The sequence below is a fragment of the Dermacentor albipictus genome, chromosome 2 (genome assembly GCF_038994185.2).
Source record: "Dermacentor albipictus isolate Rhodes 1998 colony chromosome 2, USDA_Dalb.pri_finalv2, whole genome shotgun sequence".
Taxonomy (NCBI): domain Eukaryota; kingdom Metazoa; phylum Arthropoda; class Arachnida; order Ixodida; family Ixodidae; genus Dermacentor; species Dermacentor albipictus.
In genome coordinates, this window is record NC_091822.1 from 209,590,494 (window position 1) to 209,604,065 (window position 13,572).

Consider the following 13,572-nt stretch of genomic DNA (forward strand, 5'->3'; position numbering starts at 1 on the left):
ACTCCCTAGGGGCCGCAAAATCATCCGAAAAATCTAGTAGTGCGAAAAAAAAATTGAATGCATGTCTTTAACTGCCCTTAGTGCTAAAATTGCCACAGGCACGTATGAAAAAGCTCTTAAGGTATGGTAGGGTAAATGGTACATGTTAGTTTTAACATATTATTTTAGAAGCACCTGCAGATATTAACATCAAATTTCGCATGCTTACAAAAGTTGCTCTTGGGTACAACATGAGACACTTTGTTGGAGTCTAGATGGTTTGCCTTTCCTGTAGCCCACTCCCAAAATTTCAAGTGTGTTTAATTATTTGATGTACCTTTTCTCTGCAAGAACGCAGAGGAATGTGATGATATTACAGTGCTTTTCTAAATACCAATAGGTTATGTCTGAACTAAAGAGATATCGTATCCACTTTGGAGTTCCCACACCAAAAAATAATATTTCTGCTTGCGCAAAGCCAGAAGGGGGGTTTCTTGCAGTGTAAGTTTTTTCAGTGTTTTCATTCATATTATCAGAGATTTCTTTAGTTCAGAATATCTATGACTGGTTTTAGTACATGTACAAAGTTTCACTGGTATGGGATTAATAGTTTGTAAGAAAATGTACATTGAATTTTAAAAAATCATAAAAAATGCAATTTGAGAAAAATGTAGTCTTCTGTTCGAATACTGCTTGTGGATGCTCAAAATGCCCCAGAAAAAAACATTTCACTGCAGACTTTCTTACAGGTGTCTCCAAAACCCTTCTTAGTGTTCCTTTTTATCAGTCATCCTTCCTTGCTCTCGGCAGAGTCATAGAATTCTGCCCTGTCGACACGCTCTTTGTCCGTCCTGTCGAGGGCAATATTACAAAACAGACCTGGAACAATTCCAAGGGCCTCCAGAACTCCAGCTATTCGTGCAGAATTACCGACATTGTCTTTGGCTACAGCATTGTTAGGTGCAGTCTTCAATGTGTAAGCACTGACAAAGGTTTCTTAGGGCAGCGGCACCAGATGAGTTGGTTGAGCGACTCATTGATGTTCTGTGATCGTCCATGAATACATTTGCTCAGAACACCGATTACCTTTGAAAGTTCTCATTCTGCTCCATTTGCTAGACGATCGTGCCATCTTCTGGACAAGTAATATGTTTGAAAATTGAAACAGAGGCGACCACGTAAGCAAAAGCAAGAGTTTCATGCAATAGTTCTTTTCTACAAAGGGCTATTACGTCAAACTCTTGCTTCGAGTTGTTAACAAATTCGACTTCGCCCTGCCATCTGTTAGCCGCCTGGTTAGCCCAGATGGTAGAGTGGCTGCCCCAGAAAGGCGGTGGCCCCAGGTTCGAGCCCCGCACCAGGACAAATTTTTCATCAACTGCGATGCTTTTCTTTCGAGGAACCCATGTGGGATCCCTTTGTGGCAATTGCAATGATTGGGTGGATGTCTCATTTTCTTTGAATATATAATTTTTAGTACAAATCATTTACTTACCACACACACACACACAAGCAAAAAAAAACACGCCATAACGAAGAAAACCGCGAACGACAACGATAAACAGTCCAGCCTCTGCCCGCCATTCTTAAACGCCAGGACGCACAGCACACTTCGGCGCGACATTTGAACCGCTTTGAGCGGGCGCTCAAGGTCGCGGTTCCACAGGTTTGTTCCTCATAGTGCAGTTGATTTTTCTGTGCCAAAATCGCAAATTCGATTTTTGAAGGGGGTTACCCTACCATACCCCCTTAAGGCCTCCCAGTACACTTATTAGGCATATCGGTGCTCATACTGTGACAGGAGATGGGGGTGCATGCGTGTATAATTAAGGAATACATACTGTGTCCCGTGACAATTGCCCCTTCCCATGCGTGTTATAATTCACCGCCTAACACTGAGTACTGAGGCGAAGCTAACTTTCGGAGACTGGCATTACGCAACGCGCTGTGCTCTGCGAGCTTCGAAGCCAACCGCGAGGATTACAAAGGCGGAGTCGGTGCCATTGCTGACAGCGGCGAATTCTTTCAATGAAAAACACGGCACCGCATGGCAAGAAGCTTAATAGCGAACGTAGAAGCAGCTAGGCCTAGCGTTGCCGCAGTGGTGGCTACGGCTGCCAGCGGATCTGCGTGCAAGAGTACCGGTTCGAGGCAGCGAGATAATTAAAATGGCGGCGGTGGTGGCTTTGATTACAGTGAACTAGAAGTATTGGGTAGTGGAAAGAGCGGAGGGCTGGGCGCACAGGCACACGGTGTAAGAATAGTATTCTTGCACCGTGCACAGGCAGCGTGAAGCCAATAGCGAAGACTCCCGCTAGGAGCGCTGGTGTGCTCTTCTCGAGGAGACCGTGCCGGTTGGAGGTCGTGTTGCCCACGTGCGCTTTACCGCATCATTCTTAGTGCAACGAGCCAGCGTGCTTTTCGCATTTTTGCTAGTGAAGCTACTGAGAGTGCCGAGCGTGACCGTTGCTCTGTTCGATGCTGCCCTGTTGTTGCTTTTTGGATAATGGAAGAGAAGAAGAAAAAAGCAATACGCATCCTTATGCGCCCGGATGCAAGAGCGGGTATCCTGGTTTTCGGAAAGTAAATGGGCGCACGTTGTCTCTTTTTGGAGTGCCTAAAGACAATGACCGGTGGAAACAATGGGAGCGGAATCTTCACCGCAAAGATAAGCCACTCTCCGAGACTTCAAGTGCATGTGAGAGGCACTTTGAAGCGCATTTTATTTTGTGCGACTATGTTCATTTCATCAAAGGTGAGGAAGTAAGGATTCCTCGAGGTAAACCGGCACTGACCGACGACGCGATGCCCATGCTTCTGCCCGATTTGCCATCCTACCTCTCAAAGGAAATGCGTCAGAGAAGATCAGAGAGAAAACGCGTTGCAGTGTGCCCAGCTGCACGTACTGTTAGATATGGCGCCGTTTCCTGAGGCTACTTTGAGTTCCCCAAACCACTTCGAAATGCAGCACAGCTAATTGAGGAATGCAGAAGCAGGAAAGCACATTCCAGAGGAGCACCAGACAAGTGCAAACAAGTTTGTAAGCCGCCGGTAGCTATTCTCTGCTTGACTCTTCCAGAAAGCGAGGGGATAGCACGGCATTGTTGGAAGTGAAGTGGGTGCCAAACCAAGACGGTGGTAATGCGCCGTGACAGCCAGACGTGCCGGGAAGGTCCAAGCGTACCTCTTCTTCGCCTTTGAAGAAGGCATTTGCCACCACTGCGGAGCCGAGCCACCGGGAGCAGGTGGACCCTTGTACAATGGAGCATGAGCGCCCCCCTCCTTCTCCACCTTAGAAGAAGTGGGTGCAAACCAAGACGGCGGTAATGCGCCGTGACAGCCAGACGTGCCGGGGAGGCCCAAGCGTACTTCTTCAACGCCTTTGAAGAAGACAATTGCTACCGCTGAGGGGCCGCAGCACCGGGATCAGGTGATCAAGAGAGGAGGACCAGGCGCCGACTCTCTTCGCCGGGTATGACACCATCGCACGGGCGCCTACCATTGGCTGAAAGTGGCGTCATCGGAGCGGACTCTCCCATTGGTCGAACATGACGTGACTTCCAGTGCTCGAAGGGTTTATAAGAAGCCTTCCGAGAGAGACCAAGATATGCCCCGATTCCCTGATTCACCTCTCTCGAACTTCTTGCCGCGGGCCGCAGCGTCCGAGTTGCTGCCGGCCCGTAATGACTGTACGACTGTCATTGACGTCTCCCCTCCTTGTAAATAATGTAAAATAAATCCTCCCAAGTTTGGTTTTCATCCCGAAGTCCGTACTGCAACCCCTACAGTACGAAGAAGGTGCGTTTGTCTTGCCACGACGTTCATGATTCATCATCCCAAGATGATGGTGCGGATGGCAACAACAGCCTGGATACAACAGTGCCTCAGCATGATCTTCAAACGATCGTAAACAGTGTGACCATACCGAAGAAGTGGACGCGACTTGATGCAGTAGATTTCGATGGAGTCCTGTTTGCCACAACAAGTGTGAGAAAAAGTCCATTTGCTCTTTTTCACGAAAGAGTGCTGATGTCTACGACTGACTGCACAAACACAGTTACCGCCCGCCTATACTTTCGCGGAAAAGAGAGCAAAGAAGTTATATTAAGATCGATAAAGGAGGCAGAAGAGATTTTTGAAGACTCAGATACTGCTATTCTCTGCAAGGGTGCCATGGACCAAGCCGAGTTTGAGAACGACTACAGCAAGGCCATTACATGCCACCTCAAGTACTCCATTGTCATTGTATATTAGTGTAAAGTGGAACCGGCTTGTCTTTTTTTGTGGGTGTGTATTTCGCAGGTCTCCCTGCGTCCGCTGCGTAAAGCACTGGAGCTTGACGGCTCGAATGTAACTCTTCAAGCCATGGCAGGAATAACAAGTCGTCACACCAACCCGAACAACTTCGAAAAAATTAGGGTGTCTTACGCATTCCAACTGTTCAGTGACAAGGTGCTGAACGGCCTTCGGCTGTATGAGACAGAGCTGGAAAGCAACTGTGGAAGGATTCAACCAGTGCTCATCTTCTTTGGGTAAGTTAACGCACAACACTTGTTCTAAGATGCAAATATATAGTACTGTAAAAAATCACAGCCCTACATATTTGCCCATAAACTGAATATTAGAAAATAAATTCTTGGTGCATTTTCTGTAGCAGAATGATCCGAGACCTCATTGAAATAATGACATCCAGATTTCCAAGCCACGCCTTGCGGCCAGAATCTGCTTCTGTGGAAAAGCTTCTTTCATTTTTGACGTACCTAACCGAATGGGAGCTGCATGCAGGTGGCCGAAATGGATTCCTGTCCGCATCTACTGCTGTTGGCCTGAGAGTCACAGATGCAAGTGTTCTGTTGTTGCTGACCTACCTGACAAACAATGTTAGCTACAAATACTTTATGACCTCAAAGCTGAGTCGGGACCCAGTTGAAAATCTCTTCGGTATAGCACGACAGTCAAGTAGTTGCAATACCCATCCAACACTCCCACAGTTTCTCATTACTGTGTCTTGCCTAAGTTTTTATGGGCTTCCTAGATCTGTTGCTAATGGGAATGCTGAGCCTAGTGTTCTTACAGCCCTACTTGAGCTAGACATGATGGAAAGCCCAAAAGCTGGCAAAAAGGACATAATCCAAAGAATCTTTGATGATGATGACATTCCCATTGCAGAGCATCAAAAGCAGTGCCCTGTACCAGACCTTGTCTCATGTGTTCAAGCAAAAAGTGACGACCAGCTCATTTTTTACATTTGTGGTTATGTTGCCAGGAAGTTTCTGTTGAAATTGGAGTGTGATGAATGCCACAAATTGCTTCTCACAAAGAAAGAGGATGTTCATTGTCTTGCTGCCGCTCAGTACACCAGGCTGCGAGACAGTGGTGGCCTACTGTGCCCAACCGAATGGCTTTTCAGCTTTATTCGAAGATTAGAAAATCTTTTCATAGCCACATTCAGCGCAAAGGAGCTGCATCATGAGAGTGTTATGGATGTTATTACTCTTGTTAAGAGAAACCGCCAAGACCGGATAGGGTGCGCCAGCCATGCAGAATCATTGACGGTGAAGGTTGTAGCTTTCTATGTTACCACACGGCTGCACTTTTTTGTGAAGCCCTTAAACCGTTCCAAAGTTAAGAGTCGGGAGACGTCAAGATATCTGAAGTTGAGCCGCTGTACATAAGTATGTGAAATGGTATTGTGTACTCCCTACCGTGGAACTCTTCTGTTGCAGTATGTTTCTTGAAAATGCCTCCCCCTAACCACTGATACTGTGACTAAAATAAACTCTTCAGGAGGCTCATGCTTCTGAAACGCGCATGTTCATCGCTTGCTTAAATCATCATGATAGAATGCAGCAGTATGCATGTGTGGCGACACACACTGCGCATATTTCTGCGCACCTTCCATCTTATCATCTGGCCAAGCATACCACATCTGCACGCTGGATTGCATGGTCGATAAAGCATAGTGCCACCGCCATGTCACCCGAGGTATGCGTCACCGACGGTGGCTATAAGAACAGGCTGCCTGGCTGATAAAAGCCGCCTTCTACCATCCGCTACCGTGACGAACGTAGCGTTGGTACGCCCGTCCGCTGACATCGTTCGCCGAATAAAGAAGCGTTACGTTTTTATGTTGGGATTCGTCCTTCGCTAGCCGCGACATCCCCACATCTGGTGACCCGGACAACGAACAACAACGCATCGCCATGGACGAACAAGACGCCCTTCAACGACAGCTGGAACTCCTCAACAGACAGCTTCACACGCAGCAAGAGGTGATCCAGAGGCAAGAGCAACGGCTTCAGGAACGGCACGACCAGCTCAAGGGTTCCGTGCAGCAGCATCCTGCCGGTTCCGCCGAGGACGCCACAACCCCGGCAGACGGCATCCCGCACGCTGCCCCGCACGGCGTCTGGCGTGTCGCTGTCAAACTTCCGCCGTTTTGGGCCGACTCGACCGAGGTATGGTTCGCCCAAGTCGAGGCCCAGTTCTCTCTTGCGCGCATCACACAAGACCGGACCCGCTACGACTATGTCATCGCCCACCTCGATGCCCGCTACGCCAGTGAAATCCGGGATATCCTTGCCAATCCACCAACGGCCAACCTTTACGAACACCTCAAGACAGAACTCATTCGCTGCCTGTCACTCTCGGACGACCAGAAGGTGCAACAACTTCAGTCCGCAAAACTTGCCAAGCGCAAGCCTTCGCAGCTCCTCCGCCACATGCGTGCTCTCGCGGGCAACATGGAAGTCCAGGATTCCTTACTGCGAGCACTTTGGCTTCAATGACTTCCACCGCACGTCCAGGCAATTCTGCAGGCTCAGCTTACGCTACCTCTCGACCAACTCGCCGGGATCGCTGACCGCGTCATTGAGGTCTCTTTGCCGCCGTTATCGCCTACCGTCCAGGCTGACGCCGCACCGCCGAACACCATAGAGCTTGCGCGGCATATCGACGATATCAACCGACAGCTCAGCTCCATTCAACGACGCCTGGATCAACACTTCCCGACGCGCCACTCGCAAAGCCGTGGCCAGAACACTACCCCGTCGCAGCAGCCTGGTGACGACGACCGGTGTTACTACCATAGACGCTTTGGGGACAGAGCACGGCAATGACGACCGCCCTGCTCCGCTAGAAATCAGGGAAACGCCAACGGCAGCTCGTAGCCACGGCTGCGAGCTGCCAACCTGGAGGCCGTCGCATCTTCGTCACCGACCAAATTACAAAGCAGCGGTTCCTTGTCAACAGCGGTTCCGACATTTGCTGCTACCCGCGAGCCCACCTTCAAGGTCCCCGTACTTCTACGTCTTTCGAGCTCAGCGCGGCAAACCGGTCCACTATCAAAACTTACGGCTCGCTCCGCCTGCACGTCCAGCTTAAAAACCTACGCCGTGACCTTCATTGGAATTGGAATTTTGTCATCGCTGACGTCACAGAGCCAATCATCGGCTCAGACTTTTTGGCGCACTACAACCTCCTTCCGGACTGCCGCCACGACCGTCTCATCGACGCGACAACGGGACGTTCTGCGCCAGGACAGCGAACGACTACCCACCAGCCAAGCATCAAAGTATTCAGCGTCGAACATAATTCACCGTACCACGCCATCCTCGCCGAATTTCCCGGTTTGACGCGCCCCAGCGGGTTGCCACGCGACGTGCAGCATACCACCTTGCACTACATCCGGACCACCCCAGGGCCCCCGGTTTTCTGTCGCGCCCGTCGCCTTGCCCCAGACCACATGCGCATAGCCAAAGCAGAGTTCGAAGCCATGCTCCAGGAGGGCATCGCCCGCCCCTCCGACGGCCCATGGGCCTCACCACTTCACCTCGTCCCTAAGAAGACCAAAGGCTGGCGGCCCTGTGGGGACTACCGTGCCCTCAACGCCCGCACAATTCCGGACAGGAACCCCGTTCCTGTCCTGTCGCACATCGCATTTCCGGCTGCCACGTTTTTTACGTGCTAGACTTGGTCAAGGCCTACACGCAGATACCCATCAATCCGGATGACGTCCCGAAAACTGCAATCATTACTCCTTTCGGCTTGTTCGAGTTTCCCTTCATGAGCTTTGGCCTGAGGAACGCTGGACAAACCTTTCAAAGCTTCATCGACGAAGTCGTCCGCGGCCTCGACTTCTGCTTCGTCTATCTTGATGACATATTGGTCTTTTCCCGCAACGCCGACGAACACCACAGGCACCTTCGTCTCCTTTTCCAATGCCTCGATGACCACGGCCTTCTCGTCAATGTCCCAAAGAGCACGCTCGGCGCTTCAGTCGTCAAATTCCTCGGCCATGAAGTTTCATCAGAGGGAACTCGACCCTTACCTGAACGCATCTCAGACATGCAAAATTACCCTCAACTAACCACCGCTAAAGACCTTCGCCGTTTTTTCGGCATGCTGAACTTTTACAGCCGTTTCTTGCCACACGCAGCCAAGTACCAGGCTCCCCTCCATGATGCCTTGGCTGGTCTACGAGGAAACCAACCCATCACGTGGACACCGCCTTTAACAGAACTTTTTGAAAAATGCAAAGCTGCTCTTTGCACCGCCACACTTCTCTCCCATCCTGTGCCAGACGCTCCCTTGGGGCTCTTCACGGACGCCTCTAGCATCGCCGTAGGCGCCGCCCTTATGCAGCACGTAGACAACACCTGGCATCCCTTGGCGTTCTTCTCTAAGAAACTCTCAGCTCGCAAAACGACCCCTTCTGCAGCCAGTCCCACCAACGAAACCACGACCCCCGCGCCATCGAGTTCGCCAGCTTACTACTGAGAACTTCTGGCGATATACGAAGCAGTTCAGCACTTTCGCCACATTCTTGAAGCACAACACTGCACTATCTACACCGACCATAACCCTCTGACTTATGCCTTCTCTCAGCGCCGCGACAAACTCCCACCGGTTCAGCAGAACCAGCTCTCGTTCATCGCCCAGTTTACCACCGACATCCAACATGTCAGCGGGAAGGACAACGTGGTCGCCGACGCGCTTTCACGTGTGGCAGCTATTAGCCCTTCACAGATAACAGCTGATGCCCTCGCCGAGACTCAGACTATGGACAATGAACTGCAGGAGCTTCTTAACACTTTCGGGACCGGCCCATAGGCCATCGATCCTATATGATCGACGGTTTTGCGCGCACTGCCCCGTTCAAATTTCCGCGCGCTTGGACATGTAGCTCCATCTAGGAGGTCGTCAGGAACTAGACTCTCGGTTTCGGCATAGTTTCTTTCATTTCCAGCAGGTGGCGATACGCGAGAGAGAATTTTCTCGATTGCGGCGGTGGCGGACGCAGTGGAAAATGGCGTCGTGCTCGCGTCCGGTCGCTCGAAAAGAACGCCGTCAATCGCGCGATTCCGCTGCTTCGGCAACGGATTTTTTTGATGAACCGAGCAGCGAAGAGTCTGAAGACGACTTCGGCAGCTCCGATTTTATTTCGGACTCCGATTCGGATGATGATGAGCCACGGACTTCATCTAGTAGCCGAAGGTGAGCATAGTTCCACATTCATTTCTTTCTGGAGTAGGTGAACGGGCTCGCTATATGTTCTCATTATTTTATCTTTACTTGATAGGGTCTCAACAAGCTACGGCAATGATCTGCTGCCGCCAGCGCAGAAGCGGATTGAGTTTTCGCCGCGACGGGAACCTGGCGTGTACTTGGACGCAGAAGTGGGCGCGGCGCTCAGAAGCGGATCAAAGAAATTCTTGACTGCTCTGGACTTCTTTCTTCTGTTTTTCTCGATGAATGTGATCGAAACAATTTGTGACAACACGAACAAGTATGCTTGGACTCACATTTTGGAAAAACCAACGCATGCTTGTTCCGATGGATCTTGGGAAGAAGTCACCCCAAGTGAAATGCTAAAGTTTATCGGACTCGTAATTTACATGGGCGTTGTGAAGGTTCCTCGGCTGAAGCTGTATTGGAACGTAGGAGATCTGTACAGCGGTCTGCTCCCACCACGGATCATGCGGCGACGCCGGTTCATAGCTCTACTCGCAATGTTGCAAGTTGCAGACTTGGACGATGTCACTCAAAGTTCAAGAGGAAAGCTCCGATACATGTGGTGGCTCCTGCAACACATGAACGAAGTGTCAGCGAATCTTTTCCAGCCACATCGCGATCTTTCCGTGGATGAGCGCATGGTGAAATCGAAAGGGCGGTCAGGCATCCGACAGTATATCAAAGATAAAGTAACAAAATGGGGCTACAAGCTGTGGGTCCTAGCTGACCCTGGCACCGGATATACTGTGCAGTTTAGTGTGTATACCGGTAAGCGTGAGCAGCCAGGGCCCCATGGCTTAGCTTTCGACGTAGTTTGCCAGCTGTGTCACAGATATCTTGATCAGGGCTACAGGATCTTTATGGACAATTTTTACACTTCTACTGCCTGTTCAGTCATCTTCTCAGCCGAAAAACATTGGCTTGCGGAACCACACGCAAGGATCGCCGAGGATTTCCTGCCGAACTGAAGGATGCACGGTGGGAAAAAAAAGCTCGACGTGACGACATTCGATGGTTGCGCGATCAGAACATCCTGTACCTTCAGTGGAAAGACCGGCGTGTTGTCAACATGATGAGCACGGTTCATACTGCAAATGACACGGTCACCGCAAAAAGAAGGGAAAGAAGGCAAAACTCCTGGACTCAGATATCTATAACAAAGCCTCTGCTGATCCATGATTATAATGCTGGCATGCTAGGCGTACATAAATCGGATCAAATGATTGGATATTATAATGTTCTCATGAGAAGCGTACGGTGGTGGAAGACTCTGTTCTTCCACTGCATCGATATTGCATGTGTGAACAGTTTTGTACTCTTCCAAGCTCACCGCACATTGCACCCAGAGATTCCTGAGCTGGCACGCACTGCTGGGTTTGACCACCTAGCTTTTAGAGAAGAGCTCATTCGGCAGCTTCTGAATCTTGACGGTGCCAAGCAAGCACACACGCCTCCACCACCCGTCGCAAAACATGCACTCCACAAGCCGGAAAAAGTGGCAAAACGCAGAAACTGCAAGCTGTGCTATGAGCAGAAGAAAATCGAGCTCAAAACTAATGTCTTTTGCAGCACATGCCAAGTTCACTTGTGTTTTACGACTGCCCGGAACTGCTTCGTCGAGTGGCACAAGAACCGTGGGACCTGAGTGGCTGACCACTGGTGCAAGCTAGATTCCACACAAAAAAAAGACAGTTGTAGATACGCGTGCCAAATTTTCACAAGCAAGAAAGGAGGCATTGTAGCACATTTTGTATATCTTGAATTTTTTTATTATGTTTTTCCACTTGTATATCCATGACTTTTCCAACTTTTTTATGTTGTTCTTTCAGCAAATCTTGAATTTGAGATTTTTTAAAAAATATTATATATCACTTTTAAGTCTAACCTTTCTTTATGCATGAAAGACCATCTAATTAGCTACATTTTGATAAACATTGCAGCAATATAGCGTAATGACTATTCGTAATAAAAAATAATTTTTGACACCCATCAGAATTGCCTGTTTTTTCCCCGGTCCCGAAAGAGTTAAGGGCAGGTCCTCGCTACAACTGCAGCAAGTCCCCATACCTGAATCGACAAAGACTATCTACTGCGACATGTCAACAGCACGAAGCAAGCCTTACGTGCCCCTTTCCCATCGCCGTGGCCTCTTTAACCAGCTACATAATCTCAGCCATCCCGGCATACGCGCCTCTGCACGCCTCGTGGCTGACCGCTATGTCTGGCCCTCCATGCAGCGTGATTGCCGCACTTGGGCGCGCTCCTGCATTCAATGCCAGCGCGCTAAAGTGACCAGGCATGTCACTTCACCACTCGGCACATTCCCCCAGACCTCTGGTCGGTTTCAACTCGTCCACCTTGATATCATAGGGCCCTTGCCTCCAGCTGGACGCTATCGCTACTGCCTCACCGCCATCGATCGGTACACTCGATGGCCTGAGGCATGGCCCCTTGAGGGAATCACTGCGGAAGACGTCGCCTCGGCCTTCTTCGCAGGCTGGATTGCCCGCTTCGGGCCCCCTCGCCACGTCACCACCGACCAAGGACGACAGTTCGAATCGCACCTTTTCCGGCTGCTCGGGCTGACCATCGGGTTCGAATGCTCGCGGACCACCAGCTACCACCCATGCGCCAACGGGATGATCGAACGTTTCCACTGACAGTTCAAAGCAGCCATCATGTGCCACCCGGACTCAACCTGGCCTGAAGCCATCCCAGCCGTCACCCTAGGTCTTCGCGCCACCTTTAAGCCCAACATTCAGGCTACACCCGCAGAGCTCGTCTACGGGGAACCTCTCCGCCTCCCGGGTGAATTTCTCACTGCACCGCCATATACCACCGTGACGTCAGATCCCACAGATTTCATCGCCCGGCTCCGACGCACTATCACTACCCTCCGCCCGTCACCTGCAGCTCACCACTGTAAGACCGCGCCCTTCGTCTTCAAGGATCTGGCAACGTGCTCGCACACTTTTCTCCGCGACGACACCGTCCGCCGACCTTTACAGCCACCTTACAGCGGACCCTACCCAGTTATCCGTCGCGACGACAAAACCTTCACGCTGCGCATTAAAGGGAACGCTATCCGCGTCTCTATCGACTGGCTGAAGCCGGCCTACACCGATTCCGCCGAACCAGCGAATACCAGTACACCCACAGACGTCCATCCACGACCGCCGACATCACAGCCTGCTTCCGTCACTACGCGCAGCGGACGTCGCGTACGCTGCCCAGATTTTTTCAAGCCCTGAGGGCTCTCCACTCCGCAGGGTGGTGATGTGGCGACACACACTGCGCATATTTCTGCGCACCTTCCATCTTATCATCTGGCCAAGCATACCACAGCTGCACGCTGGATTGCACGGTCGATAAAGCATAGCGCCACCGCCATGTCACCCGAGGTATGCGTCACCGACAGTGGCTATAAGAACAGGCTGCCTGGCTGATAAAAGCCGCCTTCTACCATCCGCTACCGTGACGAACGTAGCATTGGTATGCCCGTCCGCTGACATCGTTCGCCGAATAAAGAAGCGTTACGTTTTTATGTTGGGATTCGTCCTTCGCTAGCCACGACATCCCCACACATGCATTCAGCACAAATAGATTTTCAATGTTACGAACGGGACTTGTTACTGCTGCAGCTGGGTTAAAAAAAAAAAAATTAATGCTAGAAGTTCAGTCTGCCGCTGCAGGGGGGGGGGGGGCGCACAAAGTGCGTGCATCGCGATAACAGGCATTGCAGGTACGTGCCGTGCCCTACCATCCCATGCTACAGACCTTATGGTTGCTTACATAAAACCATATTTACATAATTGGCTTGAGGAAAACTGAACACAGCATTCTGAAACTCTGTCCGCACTCGCTTGCTGCGTTCTGCCGCATACTCCCTCAGCCGGTGCTCGGGACGTGGGCGCGCACGCCATCTGGTGAGCTTCAATACAACATGCCTCGCGCCCGGGCCGCCGCTTCTTCCACTACCCGATATTTTCTAGTGCACTGTAGCTTTGATTAATGCCATTTCAGACCTGCAGTCAGGGCAATATACATTGACTATATGGAGTACGTAGTGGTGCCGCAAAG

At 50.7% G+C, this 13,572-nt stretch overlaps 1 protein-coding gene across 9 annotated transcripts in view; it reads right to left on the reverse strand.

Moving 5' to 3' along the window:
* Window positions 1-13,572, reverse strand: part of Der-2 (Derlin 2) — a 70,310-nt gene that overhangs the window by 29,817 nt on the left and 26,921 nt on the right. The gene's annotated exons all lie outside the window — the stretch shown is intronic.